Source organism: Puma concolor, chromosome E2 (genome assembly GCF_028749965.1).
Source record: "Puma concolor isolate L17-30 chromosome E2, mPumCon1.1.hap2, whole genome shotgun sequence".
In the NCBI taxonomy this organism is placed as follows: Eukaryota; Metazoa; Chordata; class Mammalia; order Carnivora; family Felidae; genus Puma; species Puma concolor.
The window spans coordinates 40419526-40437886 of NC_141681.1; the positions used below are offsets into that span (position 1 = coordinate 40419526).

General features: G+C 48.8%; 1 protein-coding gene across 13 annotated transcripts in view; it reads left to right on the plus strand.

The window, feature by feature from the left end:
• ZNF536 (zinc finger protein 536) overlaps positions 1–18361 on the plus strand; it is a 436740-nt gene that overhangs the window by 110055 nt on the left and 308324 nt on the right. For 9 of the 13 annotated variants that reach the window (XM_086689558.1, XM_086689545.1, XM_086689557.1 and 6 more), the window contains one exon: positions 6558–6673. The exons of the other annotated variants lie outside the window; for them this stretch is intronic. The gene's annotated coding sequence lies outside the window, so the exon portion shown is untranslated. The remainder of the gene's footprint in view (positions 1–6557; positions 6674–18361) is intronic. 13 annotated transcript variants of the gene reach the window in all.

Genomic DNA, 18361 nt, shown 5'->3' on the forward strand with positions numbered 1-18361 from the left:
AATCCCTAACTTGTACGCTTGAAGGAAAGGGACTCCGGAGGTTGGCTGGACTAGTGGCAGGTTGCCGATGCCTAGCCCTGTGGCCTTGTCTCTGTGTCGCTCTGCTTGTCTAGTTTGGTGTATGTGAGCCCACGTTCTGTGGGAGACACGTGATAGGAGGCCAGGACTGTAAGAATTTCCCCTCCCTCTGGCTTAGCTTTTAGTATAACAACGATGGGAACAGGCCATAGCTAACTATGTGCCAGATACACCATCTCAATTAATGAATCATTAATTATCTCACTTAATTTAACTCTCGCAACAACCTTGTAAGATAGGTGCTACTGTCATCCCCATTTTGCAGATCAGGAAACTGGGACTCAGTCAGGATTTCAGGTGCTCAAATCAGAAATGTGGTGGAGGCCCCTACCCCCAAAATTGGCATGCTCTACTCCCCGCCCCGCACCGTTTCCCCGACGCTAGGAGATGAACTTCAGATTCATTGTGGCTGAGTGTTTTCCTCTTTGATATAGCGAGGCATCTATTTTACATATTAAATGAGGCATAAATATTGTTTTTTATTTAGGGCAGTATTATGTGAAATTTCCATTTGAAACAAATTGATTTCAGGAAACCTGTGAGTCCATTTCAAGAAAAGTCGTAACAGTTAATGGTACGGGTGGAAGCAGATGTGGTGAGAAGGTGAAGGTGCTATGCAAATGACTGAAATTTGGGTCACATTGTCCCTAATCTAGTCAAGGTGGGAGGAAAGAGGAAATACAGTCATGCCACATGTAGAAATTTCAGGTGAGTTGCTGACTTCATTCTGGGAGGTGATCTCTGGCAGTGTCTTATGACCAGTTTGCTTAAGGGTGAGTCTTCGGTGTTTATTTTTCCTAACATGTGTCTGAGGCAGTAGCTCTTTACCTACTAGCAGGAGCCAGAGATCCAAGAAGACTGGAGTCTTCCTTGAGGCTCATGCCTGGGTCTGAGCCTGCCTGTCTCAAAGGGAACTGGCCTCTAGCTTTGAATTAATGGCAGGGCTGGAAGCAGAAGGAAGGAGTTGGTGGCTAATCAAGGCTGGAGGACTGTCAGTGTCAGAAGACATCTCTCTAGCTCTTGTGCATCTGTGCAACACCAGGTTGGCAAGGTGTTGATGACTGTACTGGGGTTGGCATATGGTCCTGCTGACTACCAGCCATCCAGGACATGCCTCCCCATGCAACTGTGACTGCTGTCACAAAGAAACAGTTTACCTGACCACCAAGAGGTTGCCAATCCAATAGTTCTCTAACTGGCTTCCATGGCACCCCACAGGTTCCAAGGAGAGGTTGTGACAACCAAGGGAAGAAGGGGACTCGGGGCTCTTCCCTGCAACTTTGACTACGTTCTTTCATCAGCTCCTATGAGGGAAGACCATAGGAACCTTCATGGCTGCCTTCAAGTGTATGTGTTATGTCTTCTGCCAAGTTCCACTGATCTGCCAATGTCTATATTGAGGCAGATCAGTGGAACTTGGCAGAAGACATAACACATACACTTGAAGGCAGCCATGAAGGTTCCTATGGTCTAGTCCCTTGCTTTGGACAGCCTGGCCATCAGCACATTTGGTAGAGATAGATGTCCACTTGGGAGCAAGCTTTCCATGGGCAGGGGACCCAGGACCCCCAGGGCCGAACCGCTCAGCAATCTCAGAGAATAATGGCTGGTAGTTGAGTGGTAACAGGTGCCAGACCCTGAGCTAAGCACTTTTGGATACATTATCTCCACTCAATGGATGAAGAAAGGGAGGCTTGGGTGATGATGTGACTTCTCAATATCAGTGCTGGTATTTACCGGGACCTGGTCTAGGATCTCTGCTCCTCATGGCTGTGACTCCTGCCTCCCAGGGAAGATTCTGTCAGTGTCCAGCCAGTGTAGGGTTGCACTGAAGCCAGGTGTCTTCTGGTCAGAAACACCTGACCAACTCCTTTTATCCTGAAGATTCAGCCCAGAGGCGGGAATATTTGTCTCCCTCATAAGTCTGCCAGAGTCCTACAGGCTGCCCCACACAGTTCTCTAGGGGTCTGTGTTCTTTGAGTTATGGGAAGGAAGTCAAGGATGGATGACCAAATCCTGTGACAGTGAACAAGACCTTACTTACTATTTCTTCTCTTACACTGTACATCAGCCCACTAGATGGGCATACAGGGGCTTATGTACACACTTGTTCATTAAAGAGATACCAGCACTATTCTTTCATCCATTTGTGAGGCACTTTGCACTTCCATATGTATTTTTGCATTTACACATTAATTCATGCATTTATTACTTTTTAAAAACTCTTTTCATCTTCACTTACCTCTCCATCCATCCAGGCACGCGTGCCTTTGTGCTTTCATTCACTCATTCACCTATTTGCTCATGTATGCATTTGTTAGTTCGTTCATTCAACAAATGAAACACTTTGAAATGAATTGAAGCCCTTGAAGAAACGTGGAATAGTTTAACCATGACCCTGGGTAGACCGTGGGCATCTTTCTCATCACTGGGAATAGAGTCACATGAAGCTGGATAAATAGTGCCAGGGGCCCCAAGAAGAAATTATTGCCCTGTAAAAGGCACAGCAGAACCTATCCACTGTTACTGTGAAATCCAGATGCCACTTGTGTGCTGGGGTCTTTGAGGCTGTCCTCTCCAGGGCTTCTCCATTGCCTGAGAATTCATAGGGTCCCCCAGGACCGCCTCCATAAGTCTTGTGACCCTGAGCCATCCTTGGGCTCCTCCTGGAACGTGAGACCTGGAAGAATCCCCAACGGGGAAGCAATAGACAGTTGAGTCCAGGAACCAGGACAGTGGTGTGACGGGATGGACAGGAGGGGCTGACTGTCCAGATGAACTCGTGAGGAGCATGAGCGGGCAGGAGGTGTAGGGAAGGGAATCGCGGGAATAAAAAAATACCAAAGGTCCTGCAGAACTAACATTTCCTTTTCTTCCTCCACCAAAGAGTTTCCATCCATTGTCTTTTTTTTTTTTTTTCCGAAATTCACATTATCAATGAAAGACAGGTGGGATGAATGCTAAGGTGCCTGTTTCTCTAGTTAAGATTCTATATTTGGAAGCACAGAAACCATAAAATGCAATGCAAAGATGAGGTGAGATTTCTAGCAATAGTAGTAATGTTGACTGCAAGCCAGGCTAAGAGCGAGAGTATTTTACACTTGGACACGAAGTATTTCGGGACGGACCTGCCTCCCCCACATGAGGGAGGATTAGACATAACTTTTGTGTCTGAGTTGGTGTCATGAATATAGGTTGATTGTTCAGAGGGCTCAGATGTGGACTTCTTTTGGTTTGCCGAGATGGTTATTTGCTTCCCCACTCAACTTGCCTTACTATGCATGGCTCCAAATACATAGAGGTGTTTTTTTTCTGCTTCACAGATTGTATTTCAAGTATCTGGCTACCCTGGCTACCAGTATCCTTTAATAAGTAGATCATCAACCAATGGCTTCCATACACGCTGGCTGTATGGGGCATCTGTTGGTCCCGGAAGATGTTTTCGGCCTTCCCCGCTCCATGAATACTTTCCTCACTGCACGGAAGGTGGCGTGGGTGGCCAGTTGGAAGCTCACCCTGCCTTCCTTTAGATTGTACTTAACTCCCAAGGTGCCCTTCTTCCCCCAGGTACTCCTGAAGTCTCACCCCAAGAAGCCAAGCTCAGGTAGCTTATAGTACCTATGTGTCAGAACCCCACCCACTTGAATCTCAACTCATGGCCAATCAAAAGAGTTCTTACTACCGCTGGTTTCCTAGGTAACTGAAGCAGCCAGTTGGGAAGGGCAACAGGAAAAGGAAGACACACAGGCATGTGGCTCCCCCTCTGTGTTCATCCTTCATCCACCTCGGGCCCAACCCTGCCCTCACCGTCCAACCATCCCTTTGATTATTGCTCTACTTGATTTAAAATACACAGCCATAAACACTCAGGGCAGCCGGCAGCATGGCCGGATATAATATTAATTTCTTTTCTGGTTTATTTGTGAAGGAGTCAACCATATAAATCACTTTAAGCCCCTAAGACAGAAAGTGAAATCACGTCTTGAAATGGAAAAGTATAGTATGTTACCATTAAAATCTAAGAAGAATATGCGATCAATTTGAGGCTCCTAATGTAGATATAGTTTTGCTAACCTTGCTTTAGATTATGCGAAATGCTCAGAAAGTTTTCTCCCCCCTCTCTGTTTTAGCGGGAAGCGTTGGGTACCTATCAGCGGCGTATCATTAGAAAGTCTGCTGTCTGCTGGACAGTCTCCTTGTAATGCCATTTTTCATGACTTGTTTAATTAACAACCATTTTTGACCTAGACTTGTTATAAAAGTATTGCCATTCTCTCCTGCTAAATTATGTCTAATGAACATATTTGCATGTTATCAGATATAGCAATATATCATTTCAAATTTTGGCGTTTAAGCCTGCATCACTCAAAACAGCTTTTGTGGATTAGTAAGCAGGTGAAATAAAAAATCTCATTTCATATCTGACATTAATAACTTTCAGGGGGAATGAGCATTGGCATTTATGTCTGGACCAGAATCGAGCCCAATGTCCTAGAAACACAAGGGCAGCAGACAAACCTACTCACCAGATAGGAAAATAAATCATGCATAATGCAGAATTTCTACCTTACATGTTAATTAATGTGTGCAATCAATTACTGATGTTACAATATGAGAAAGAAACTGGTGGGGAATGGGGTAATAAAAAATACCTATAGATTTATCTGCTTCTTTTTTCTATTTAAACAAATAGTCTTCAAGCCTGTGAATGCTGTGTTGAGACATGCTCTGAATAATAAGCATCATAAAATCTAATCAGATTTATAAGAGGAATTGATTGTTGTGGCAGGAGGAGAGGGTGGAAAATAAGCCGAAATTTAAGTGTTAATTTTTATGCTAATCCACAGTGGCTTCATATGAAGCAATTTTGTTCTGCGCCACAAATATAAAATTGTCCCTTGCAGAGAAATGTCAGCTTGCTAGACCTGAAAGCAGTAATTTATTAGGTATGTTTCTATTAGTATGTGTCACAGTTGTTAGCAGGCTATACACACAATGGTGCTTCATACTTATCCTCCAAGTCTCAGAATGTTTCAGCTCAGTGGCTGGAACGTGGGGCATTAATACATTATCATATGCGGGGTGGTCTGTGCCCTGTGGACAAAAGGCTATTTAATACAATTTAATGTCATTCTGAGAAGAAGTGGAAAAATAAAGACGGGGAATAAAATGGCATCTGTGTGTTTCACAGTGCACTCATGCACAAACCCTCAGTTTAAGAGGTATGACATTTCTGCCAAGAAAAAGAATAAAACTGGGGCATTTTTTTTTTATAACCTGTTCCCCACTGCAGTATTTTCTAAATGCTATTAAGTGATCGATTTACACGGCCCCATGATGATGTCATCCATAAGAAGGGGAATGCAGATGACAGCAAAATACTAGTGACAGTGACCTTGTTCCAGAATCCTTGGAACCCTGTCAGCTCTGCTTCCAGTATATGGTTTCAAAGAATGTACTTTTTGGACAATATCTAGTTACTGGGTAGTGAATTAATAGAGTTAAGGGTTCTGATGCAATTCACATATAGGTCAATTACATGCACCAACATCTGCTCTGTCACTATCATTTGCATATAGCATTCATATGTTAATGATGCCTCTTTTTACTCAAGTAATATATTTAAAAAACAAGATTTGCATATCAGTTTGGATCAGTATATTACAAGCAATTTATCATTTTCTCCTTCTTGTTATGATTTTAAGAACAATATCTTGAGTGATGGCTGCTATATTTGAGCACGGCTCTGATTTATACAAGAAACCCTTCAGTGGGAAAGCTTCTATTCTAAAGCTGCTTAAAGCCTTATAAATCAATAATGACACAGATGGACTGGTGATAATCTATTTAGAATGCCTGATAGCAAATATTGTTGTACAGATGATTAGAGTGGTAACTGTTTTAGCAGAAAGCCTTGCCTCTCTTTGTAAATGGTAAGTTTGAACAAAAAAGTGCTCGCAAGCAGACTTGGTGTCAGGAAATCTCCGAGCTGGGGTCTGGATTGCAAAGGGGAAAACATGGGGGGAGGAACAAAGGGACTTCCCGCGCTCCTGCCAATATAATCATATCAATCCCTGTTTCTTTAACAAAACAGGACCTCTTAATGGAATTGTGTCTTCAGGTGTAAATAGCATTAAAAGCTGCTTCTCCTCTCCTCTTTGCCCTGATACAGCACAAGGAGTGAGAAAATAAAGTGGAGGTTGTCAGAAGTGGCAGCTGCTTGGAATCCTGATAAATATAAGCTTTTATTGATCTGATGAAAATGAAGGATCCCAGTGCTAGGCAGTATTTAGCTTCTTGTCTACAGCACGTCACCGGTGGCCTTGCATTGGGATAGATTTTCATTCTCCTACACGGGATTTGATTTCATCTTTAACCTTTTCAGTTGAATTTCCTTGACCTCTGCGTATTGCTGTGATTTGGTGAATTTGTTACATTTCACTTTACATCATTTCTTTCTATATTTCCTTTTGTGATAGGGAACTGGGACGCCCCTCTGGCGATCTGTCAGTGCCTGGATCAGCCACATCCTTTCTGGGGTGTTTTCTCACGAGACTGACAGTCCTTAAGACAAGTATGCCGTTAAGCTGCTAAGGTGAGTCTTAACGATATTAGAACTCTCTGCCCTGGACACACATCGTTTCCTCCTGCTTTGTGGAGTTGACCTAACACAGATCCCGACCAAACAGCCCTTCTCTCCCTCCTCCTGGCCCCAGGGGCTTCCTCCTGGCCTTCCCACCCCCCCCCCCCCCCACCCATCACCCCGGTAGGACTCCCCTGCCTGCCCAAGAGCTCTGGCTGAGTGGTGGCCCACAGGACCCTTCCCCAGGGCCGGGAGGTTTTCCTTTGTGGTTTGGGTGTGTGTCTGGGGAATGGGTGGGGAGGGGGGGGAACAAAGGACTCACAAAAAAAGGGTTATTTTCCCCTCTGTGACTTAATTCCCTTCTCAAGTTTTCTTCTGGGATAAATCTGAGGCTTCAGTTCGCAATCCTGAGGTGCCGCTAACATATTCTGGTTCCGAGAAAGGGCCGCTGTTATTTTGAGTAGTTTTGATACAAGCAAATCAAAGTGAAGATTTGAAATAGCTTTTCTGAAAGCCCAAGCTGAAGTCATAAATTATTCTGCACCATGATTCTTTCTGATAGTAAAACCATACCTCTCAGCCTGACATTGCTGAAATGTGCAAAAGTGAAAGTTAGAAATAAAATGAAACATTTAAATCTTGGCTGTTGAGAACCTCAGATAGACATCAAGGCCAGTCGATAAAGGCCCCTATCAATTAGGCTTCTATAGTTATCCTTAGATTTGGTTTATTAGCAGTTGCCCAGGTACGGGGTTCCAGCGTGAAGAATGGGCAGGGCCAGGTGAAACGCAGGGAGAGACCGTAAGCTGGAAAGTGAGGGTGTGGCGTGCCAAGGTGCGCGTGGTGGCAGGGCACAGGGCCACGGGGCGGGGGGGGGGGGGGGGAGGGGGGGCGGCTGCCTCACATCGTCTCGTGGGAGAAAATATTTGCTGCAAAAGGGTTGGAAGTTTTCCCTTTTTTTACCCCCTTTATTTGAGTTAGAAAGTGTTGATTTCACACCGTGGTGAGTGTTTTCCGTCAGCCTCTTGGTGGGTATATTCCGTGTTAAGAACAAGGAGCAGTGAACACTAGCGGCCCGGCGGGCCTCCCCCAGCAGCGGGGACTTCTGCAGGGCCCCGGGTCTTCTCTGGCGGTGGAGAAACCAAGGGCCTCCCGGCCCCGGGCTTCCAGACCGAGCTGTTTGGCTACTTCCCTCCTCAGCATATCACAGGCAGAGCAATTTTTGGTTCCATAGCTGTTTGGTTGGGAAAACAAGACTGTGATTGCCAGTAAGGTTTAGAATTTGTCTGCCAGATAAGGGAATGTCTGTGAAGACTATTTTCCCTCTTGGGAGGCAAAACACAGATGGGGGAGTTAGGAGTCTTACAATATTTAGCTGCTACATTGATGGTAGGAATTCTGCTGCGTGGATGCTCACAGTTTCCGAAAGCCCAGCTTAGCGCCACTGCCGAGGGCCTCAGGTAGAAGAGACCCGTGAGGCTGGCTTTCCCAGGGGAGCCGCTGCCCCAGCTTGTTCTGGAGCATTCCGTGCTCTGTGGCTCCTGAGCGGGAGAGGAGGCACTGCAAGGGGGCTAACCATTTCCCTTGACCTGCATCGGACGGGGAAGGAGAGAGAAGGCTGAGCTACCACATCTGACCAGCTGGGGGGACTGAGCGGGAGGCTCCGGACTGACTTGAGCTTCTTGTGCGAATGGACATGGCCATCCTTCGGGTGGTTTCTCAGACTCTAGAATAAGACACGCGCCAGTTTCACTTCCGGCACAGAGGCCCATGTTTTAGAGAGTTGATCACCTGGGCCTCAGAGAGGATAAAGGACAATGATGTGGTGTTCTTGGGACTGGCGGTGAGAAGGTGGGGAGATTTTCCTGCCCGGAAAATGTAAATCTTGGAATGATTTTAGGGTCATGTGAGCTGGAAGTAGGATTCGCAACCTTCTATCTGAGAGCGAGTTTGGGGCCCTGGAGACCAAGAGAGGGGACAGGTCTTAGGGACAGGCACCTCCTTCCAGGCCTGTCGCTAACTTCCCAGCTCCAGCACACGGGATTCTCGGGCCCTGGAGTTGGACGCTTTCTCCAAATAGTCTGGAATTGTGATGTTCTAGTTGGGCCATTTCTGGACTCCTAAAGGTACCTGTCAGGACCCTTGCTTCTGTCCTCTCCAGGACCATCTTCCCGATCCTTTAAAATGGACACTTGGCCTTTCAAAGTGTTCTATAAAACACTATACACGTGCAGCTTTGGGACAACCAGTCACCCTGAAGCACCATTGCATAGAAACCCCAAGCAACCTAGTAGTAACTGAACCCCTCACACGTGCCAGAAAATGATTTAATAGCCCACCACAACGTGGATTTCCAGACAATCGCCAGCAGGGACAGGAGGCAGAGCCGTGAGGTGTGGCTGTCCGGCCCCCCTGAGCTCCACCCTTCAGAAAGACCCCAGGACTTGCAGAGGCCAGCGCATCTCAGAGACCATAGGACCTCTCGCCTCCGTCCGACGGACACAGCGTGGCCCCTCTGAGGCGGGTGTGGGCAGGACCTGGGACTAGGGTGCTGGCCCCGCTGTGGCTCCGGCTGTCCTGAGGTGGCCCCGTTGTCCTGGCACAGCTGCGTGAGTCAACAGCCCTCCTGCAGCAGTAATTACTTGAGTTAAATGCTGCGGTAGCGGTACTCTGGGAGCACAGAGGAGGGAGTGAATAATTGTAATTTCTATGTGATAATGATGATAAGCCCTGCATATGTGTGTGGGGCTTTGCGTCGTATTTGATCTTCACCAGGAGATCTCCGGGCTCATGGAGGTAAAGATCAAGATTCCCGCAAACTCCTCTGTAGCGGCTGAATGAGGTAGGAAAGTAAGGTCTCGTTATTCTCACGTGGCCCCAAAGAAAACTCAAATCAGAGATCATTCGAACTCTGGAGAACAGGTACGGTGGAACTGGTTCTGGTCCAGAAGTTTCTTGGGCTTATCTTAATCCTCACTGTGTTCCCAGCAGGTAGATACTGTCATTAGTTCCATTTTCCAGATATGGAAACTGGGAGCAGAGAAAGTAAATGGACTCCCTCAGGTCACACGGCTAGCGTGTGGTGAGCATGCTTCTTCCTGATTTCGGAGCCTGATCCCTCCGCCCGGGAGCAGTCCTGGGTACAGTCTTAGACAACACAGGCAAGCTGCCTGCCCTTAAGGATCTTGTGTTGTGGGGCTAGGAAGCAGCAGACAAGGGAACCATGGATAAGATGATGTCAGATAGGGGTAAGTGCCACGAGGAATGTCTGGGACGGGAAAGAGGGAGGGAGGGTCCTTGAGAGGGGTGGGTGGTTAGGATGGCCCTCCTGAGGAAAGCACATTGCAAATGAGAGGGCTGAAGGACATACAGAAGCCAGCCAGGTGCTGGTCTCGAGGAAGAGCATTTCTGGCAGAGGGAACAGCATGTCTGAGGGACGGGGTATAGGCCAGTGAGGCTAGAGCACAGTGTGCCCTGGCGAGAGGGTAGGTGGGTTGGAGGGCCTGGATTGGGCATGGCTTTGTAGACTGTAGTGAGGAGTGTTGCCTTAGTTTTATGTCTCTGTTGCTTTTGACCGGCGGGTGTATCTTGAGAAGCTCTCGGGCCCCTGCCCTCAGAGGCAACATGGTGACTCATGATAGTGCCCAATGGCTGCCCACTGGAGCTTCCTGTGCAGCCCAGGGAGGCCCGAGCCGACCCCCCCACCCCCCGGCCAGCTGTGGGCTTGGGCACAGTTGCAGGTGGAAGGCTGTGGGGGCCCCCCTTAGTCAGGGAGCTTCGCCTGCCTGAGTCCGTGTGGGGGTCTGGGAAGCGTAGGCCCCTCCCATGCCTGACTCCAAGCTGAGATGTGAGCACTGTTTTGTTGTTAATGCTGATTCAGGGGTTGTCTGGTAGCATGCGGACTCTTGGTGATGATAGTCTGGCCTCTTTTGCCCTCAGAAGCCTGGTTGCTGGACTCTAGGAGGGTGAGCAGACACCTTGGCGATCAACGCTTCCTTTATTTTAGAAGTTTAGAGACTGAGGCCCAGAGAGGGCCCAAGGCACGGTTGTGCCCAGCCTGGCTCTCACCTGAGCACAGCAGACGGGCCCTCTGGCAGCTCCATGCAGCTTGGGGGCCACTCTGAGCTGGTGCAGGCCGCGGCAGGGGCTGGGGCTGTCCTGACGTTTGTCTAGCCGCTCCCAGAGCACCTCGTACGGCTCCTGGCATGCCGAGGGGTCAGCAGTCATCCGGGGGCATTGATTGATAACCTCTCGCCTCTGCAATTTGTAATCATTAGAATTTGTTGCACCTTGCTTTAAGCAAATGCAATCGATATGTACCAAATCCACACTGCTTTCCATATTCCCTGGAATGCAGGGATTGCCAAGCCTAAGGCCTACTTGGGTTTGATGTGTGCCGACATTCAGGACACGATGAGGCCGGGACTGGCTGGGAGGTCCTGATCTCTGCACAGGTGACTGAGGGTTGCCCCTCAGGTGTTCTATCTAATAGGCCCATCTTAGGGATACAGAATCCTGCAGGTTTTGAACAAACATGATCAGTGCTAAAGCCAGCTCAGCTATGGGAGGGCTAGTGCTCTGCCCCAGACTGAGTTCCTGAGGACAGGGACACCTACATGGGCTTTGACCCAGCCTTTTACTGTGTGTCCTGGACAGGCCTCAGCTCTCTCTCTGGGCAGTTGTCCTAGACCCAAATTCAGGGTCTAGGTGGTAAATGCAGGAAGCTGGATGTGGACAGAGCAGGCTGGAGGGTCTGAGCATCCCCTCAGCCCTCATCGTTGCAGCCACCACCTAGGAATGTGGGCAGATTGCTTTCTTCAGGTCGTCATAGTTTTTAGGGAAAGAGAAGTTAAAGAAATCTAGTTCTTTTTTTTTTATTTTTCCTTTAACGTTAGCAACTAATTTAAATTAAAAAAAAACAACTTTCTGCAAATGCAAGTGTCTATAGACTGAGCAGAGCTGCGGCCAGCGCTCAGCAGTGCGCACAGTGGGTGCCCAGTAAGCACGGGCAGCACTCAGCCGCCCACCGGACAGCCAGGCTCTGGGAGCAGGTACAGCGCACGGGGAACCCAGCATTTGCGGGTCCTTGGTCCCATCTTCGTTCCTGTGTTCCCTCATTGCGGGGAGGCCAGGGCAGTTCCTGGCTGCACAGGGACGTTTGCTGCCCAGAGGAGGGGACACACTGAGAAAGCACCTGTCTTCTGGGGAGAGTGGGCAGGATGTCCCGGTGCCAGCCTCCACCGTCCCATCTCACGGTGTCACCCCTGACCCCTGAGTTATAGGGTGCCACCCATATCTAAGATGCGGACACGGTGATGGGTGAGTTCGGTTCCTGCCCCTGGGAGCACATGATAGAACCACCCTTCCTTCCTCCTACCTGTCGAGGGTGAATGCCCCCAGCCTCCTGAGTCTTGATGGGTCCTTGTGGGTGGCTGATGTACCTACTCTGTTCACCTGTCCTTGGGAAAGGGCAATGCTGACCTTGCACCAACTTGACTGGAAGCTCTGGGCTGTAGCTGGACATGGGTGGCCGCTGTTGACCCTGGAGATGAGCCAGGACAAGATACATTCTGTCCTGGGAGGTCACCTGGCATGAGAGAGCAAATGGCAAGGCTGCTTAGCCCAGCTATTTGCCCGGCCCTTCCTGGTCCCATGACTCTGCTCCTTCTGCAAACATGACCCATGCCCTCAGCTCCCTGAGAGGCCAGCAGGTCTCCCGACGGGGGGGGGGGGGGGGGGGGAAGGGGGCAGACCCCCATACAGCTGCCAGGCTCCTGCCAGAGTGTTGGGGGTGGGGAGAGCTTTCCTATAGTCCAAGTGCGTGGGATGGGGGTGGGCTGGTCTCTGGCCTCACTTCCTGTTGGCCCCTGCCTGGCTCCTTTCATCCCGTCCACATGCAACATGGAGTTTCTGTGTATGTAATATTATTTGTTTTTATTTCTGTAATCCCTTTATTGTTTGCACAACTGCTGTCAGACTGTTGCCTGAAAGTATCACAGGATAATTGCAGAACGCCTGCATAAGTAATTTCTCATGAAATCGGGCCTTGTCTGCATATAAAATTGTTTTCCGTTGCTGCATACATGGACTTCATTATATGGAGGCTGTTTACCGGGCTCGCACCTTCCCCACAGGCCACAGAGACGGGAGGGCCTGACACTGGGAAATAATGAAATATACTATCTTTATGCTTTTTCGGCCAGACGATATTTCTGGAGGGCGACCGTGGGGCCTGACGTGGTCAGAAGGAGCCTGGCCCCGGAAGGAGCGGAGGCTTTGGTCCGGGTGGGGGAGGCTTTGGTTCAGGTGGGGCCTCGAGCCTGGCCTCCCTGGCTGCAGGGCAAGGCAGGCCAGCAGCTAATCCCGCGTGCGCCCGGCGTCGCTTCCGCTCGCATTTCTGTGATATTAATGGTGTGTGGTAGTGAAAGAAATGTGTTTTATTCTCAAGTCTAACCCTGCTGTTATCAAAGTAACTTCCAGCTTATTAGCGACAAAGGACTTTTCTCCTCTCGGCTGCCCTGTTCGCCGGGGCTTCCTGAATTAAACTGCTGCTTCCTGTCCTTGATATGCACGACCACATCTGGGCAGCCCGATCCCAGCCCCGCTGCCTAATAACAATCACCTTCCCTTTCAGTGTCTGTTGATTGTTTCTAATTCACTCTGACAGATAGTGCCTGACAACTCGCCGGCTCGTCCCTCCCTCCGTGACCTGGAGTTACTCACAGCACTTATAGAGTCTGTCATTTTTAATATTTGATTTCATTTTAAGTTATGTGTTTTACTGAGAAGATGAAACCAAAAAAAAGGGGACTTGTAATGGAACATAAATTTAACCCTTCTTGCCACCCGGCACCAGCCCCGGCAAAGCCTCCCCCGCATCTGGGTGCTGGTTTCTCTTTCCACTGCTGGGGCTGCTGGGGCTTCTCCTCTCCTCCTCCTCCTTTCTTTTCTCCCTACTTCCTTCTCTCCTTTATTTATTTATTTATTTTTTTTCTCGTTGGCCTTCTTTCTTTCGTTTCTGGAAACAAAAGCTTCATGTCACATTCTTTCCCCTTAATGGCGCTTGATTCGTGTATGGAGCTAATAATGGCCCTTTCTGCTTTGCAACCAGGTTATAATGGAAAGACCTTTCAGGGGGTTTTACTCTGGAGTGAGGGGGTCAGGGGAGAGGCCTGGAGAAGTCTCAATGACCAGCTTCAATTAAGGTGTCAAGACGTGCCTTGGATCTTTCTTTTTGGAGATGCTTCTCTTTGTGTGGGCTGGTGTGGCGGGGAAATGCCACTTCTCCCTGGGTTTGAGTTGAGCTCGCTCAGAGTGGGGCCTTCCCAAGAGTGGGGACCAGGCAGGCAGCGGGGTGGAGGCTGCTGGACACACATTTCCTGCTGCCACTTCCCTCGGAATCCGCCCCAGCGAGTGGCCTTGTGAGGCAGGCGTCCTCACTGGCGGGGCGGTCGTCCCACGTCACTTCAGGGTCCACTCTGCCATGACTTTGTCTTTGTTTGCCCCTAGACAAAGGCTCCTGTGTCCCTCTTGGCCCTTCAGAGGTTGAGAGCTGTGAGGCCGTGCATTAGGTCAGCTTTGCAAATAGACACCACAACATTTAAAAAAAAAAAAAAAAAAAAGAGGCACATTAACCCATGGTGCCTCACTTCTCCTGGCCTCGTGTGGATGTCTGTCTGTCCCACACAGTGCAGTATGGGCAGCTGTAGAAACGTGATAAGAGGGATCTGGGTTGTATCTCCATTAAAAAAAGAAAAATCAACTTCCCCATTGCCCATGGCCTGGTCTCTCAATGACCAAAGCTTAGCCCAAGCATGAGCTGTGTCACTGTCAGGGCCCTGTTCTTCCAGAGCTTCAGGCCGAGTGCCCCTTTGACTCTGGTGGCGGCAGCTGTGCCTGGAGCAGAGGTGTGCCAGTCCTGGGGATCAAGCGGGCGGGTTTCCTAGCGAGCAGAGGGAGAGAAGAAGCTGCTTTCCAGCATATTCCGCAGTAAAGACAGTCTGCTGGGGGCCATGAAACCCACACAGGCTGGCTCTCTGGGAGGCCGCTCTGCAGGGAACACCGGGCTTGGCTGCCAGAGAAGCAAAGGGACTGGACTTAGGGCCAGATCCACTGCCCACAGGCAGGCATTCTAGCTGCTTCCCTGCTGTTCTACTGCCCCTGGCTCCAGGCCTGGTGGACCGAGGGCCTGGGTGGGCCAGCCCCGGCCATCCGTCTTGTCCCAGCTCCTCCCAGGATGTCTCTTTCCCCGGGGATCTTCCTTCACCAAGCCTAACCCTTCTAAAACCCGGGTTCTTCTTCTCTCTCTGGGTAAACCGAGGGAAGAACTGCCGTCTAGGTGGGGACACTTTTCCTCTCCCCGGTCCCAAGCGTCCCCTCCTTTGGTAAGAGGTGACAAAGGCAAGAACAACTCCCTGTCTTGATGGTATTGCAGCGCTGCTAGTATATTTTGAAATCATCGTCTTTTGTTTCAGGCACGCTAATTAAAATGAAAAAGGAAGGTAATGCACAAAAAATAAAGTGGGCACAAGCCTTTTAGCTTTATGTAAGAAATAAAGATCTGTGTATACGATGGTGCGATATCTGTTGGATAAGGACAAGATGGCTTTTCTCTCTCACTGACCCAGGTGGTCTTCATGGGTATGGTAATGGGCCAGGTGGGAAAGAAAAGAGAGGGAGAAAACTATCTCGACTTTCCTTCCGTATCAGGCCTTCCCTGACACATGCCTGTGTGTGTCGGGGGCGGGGGGGAGGTGGCTGCCAGGAGTGGTTGGCAGTGATGTGATTCTGGGACGGTCCTCACATCTGCCTCAGCTCAGCAAAGTTGGGTTCAAAGGATCCAGCGCCATGAAGAAGAACACAGAGCCCTTCTGCTTTTGGGAGGACAGTTGAAATAGGATTTTAAAGGTGGTTCTGCATTTGAGGTTTAGCCTCAAGGCCAAACAAGACCAATTTATACTTTCATTCCTCTCAATATGGCCTGTTGGGCTACTGTTGGATCTTGTTTTAAATCAGAGAGAAATTGAGAGCTGACATCAGCTGAACACTTTGATTTGGATCTTGTGTCGCAAGCGCCCACCTATTACCGGGTGAGTTGGGGCAAGCCCCTAGAATTCTAGGTTGAGAGGTAGAGGGACACACGGTATTTCCTGTCGGTCTCCCATAATCCAGATTTTCTGTGGAGTTTGCATGGGGAACAGTAAGTTCAGTTAGGATTGAAACCCAGAAGGTTCTGGAGTGTACTACTTTTGCAGGAGGTAGCTATAACCAGGGCTGCAAATTAGTATGACCCCAAGGACTGTCCCTAAGCATGTTTGACACTTAGCCTAAAAGGATGTGCCCAGAGGGGAGTCAGGCGTGTCAGTCTTCAGTAGAGTTTGAGCCAACAGAAATGTGCAAAGCTTTGCCACTCTGTCTGCTACCGTCTGAGCAATGAAGGGTACAGACAGAGGGGAGAAGACACACAGAAAGCCATATCACAATGAGAATGTGACCAGTGCCACCTCCTAGGTTAAACGGAGAGCCACAAATTCAAACTGGGGAGCGAGAGATTAATAAGTAAGAGCAATGTGAATATGATGCTGACTGTGCTCAGCACTGCACAGTCCTTTTAAGAATGGACAAGTCAGGGGCTCCTATGTGGTTCAGTCGAGCATCCAACTCTTGACTTTGGCTCAGGTCATGATCCCATTGTTGTGAGATCGAGCCCCATGTCGGGCTCTGTGCTGATCGTGGAACCTGCTTAAGATTCTCTCTCTCTCTTTCCCTCCGCCTCTCTCCCCTGGTCATGCTCTCGCTCTCTCTCTCTCTCTCCAAAAAATAAAAAATAAAATAAATAAAAAGGGAAAAGTCAGACTCATTGTGTGGCTCAGGAAGAGCTTCATGGAGAGCTGGTGATGCAGCTGGGCCTTGGGGCCCCAAAAGATTTTCATAAATAGAGATGAGGGAAAGGCAAGAGGGAAGTTGCTTGCAGAAGGCAGGAATTTGCCAGGCGCATTTGCAGCTGGGGTGTGTGGGGGGAGGGGATGCTGAGGGCCATTCTGGGCAGAGGCAGTAGAGGGGAAACTGGGGACGGGCTTGGTGTTGGGGAGTGACAAGTAGCTCTGTGGTGTTGGCACTTAGGGTACACGTTAGCATGAGTGGAAGTGTGGGGAGACCTGACTGATGGTGAGAGAGGCTGCATGCCAGGTCAGGGAGTTTGTGATCAATTGGGATGTACCTGAGAAATGGGCTGACCTGGGCAGTGGATATGGGGCTGGGGAGAAAGAATATACCCATCAGCCTTTTGCAGAATTAGACGTTACTCTTCTCCTGATTGGGACTTACAGTGACCTCAGGAAGGGGTGAAGCAGAGATGGCATGAGGTTTGGGGTGTCCAGCCCGTGCCCCTCTGACTCATGGCGCTCAGTTGCAGGGAGTTTCTCTATACTCAGGCCAGGCCCATGAAGTGTCCACAGTGAGTTGGCCTTTAAAAGAAAATGAAAATAATAAAGAGGGAATTGCTTTTTTAAGAAAACCCCTACACTCACATTCATCAGAGGCATACATGTTTTTCTCAGCATATGTGTGCAAAAGATGCACTTTGGGTTGTACCAGGGGTGTGTGCCAATGTCAAGAGCAGGCACGAACAACGGGACAATTAGCAGATTCATCAGTTCTTCTGCTTATACTTTGATTCCAAGAGTAGAATGTTAGTTTGTTCAACTCTCTGCTTTATGCCTTGATCGCAGTGTGAAAGTGTTGGCTAAGCTTAGCTTCCTGGTCAGAGGGTCAAGACCCATGGCTTTTAAACATGCTTATGTGAAATCCAAACATTCATGGCCACTGGTGATCTTGGAATCACGGCACAACTTATGAAACGAACACGTAATTATCTTGTTTATTCAGGGTATAAATAGAGTTCATGCTTTAAAAAATTTTTCTTCCCGATAAGGACTTTAGCTAGCATTTGTTGTCTGTCTGTCTGTCTCTCTGTCTGTCTCTCTCTGTTTCTGTCTCTCTGTCTTTCTCTTTGTCTCTCTGTCTCTGTCTCTCTCTTGTCTCTTCCTTCTCTCCTTTCAAAGGGGAGGAATTTGCTGGGACTTCTGTGGCTGCTTCTGGAAGAGGCAGGGCCGGCCTGTGGATTTCTTCCCTGGAGCACTTTCTGCTTCCCGTCTGGCTCTGGCAGAGTGGGGATGCGCGCCCAAGGAGGGCCTCGTGCACTCGGACACATCCTTGCCACTTCTACAAACCCAGGGAAGGACTGTTAAGTCACATCTGCCTCTGACAGCCCAGCTGGGGACCAGAGCCAGCAGAGCAAGACCTCCCGTGGGTGAGGCCTTCCAGGCCTTTTGGGACAGTGTGGGGGGAGGGCAGAGTCAGAGCCGAGAACCACCCCTTGGGTCTAAGCTGCACACTGTCATCATTCACATACCTCTGTTTTTGATTTTTACCATATTGAGTACAACCTGCTTGTAGACTTCATGTGTTTTTAAAAGGTCACCCTTCTTTTAATTATTATATTTAGCTTTGCTCTAAAATAATAATATCTAGGAAATCCCTGGTTTGGTGTACCAGTTATATATTTTTCATGGTGAATATTGAAATAATTATATAAGTTGTTAATTTTTTTTTAAAAAAAGAGTTTTTCTGTGTATCATCTAAAATCATCTTGTGTGTCTGAATCACCTGTCTGCCAGCCTTTGGGAATCACTGGGTGTC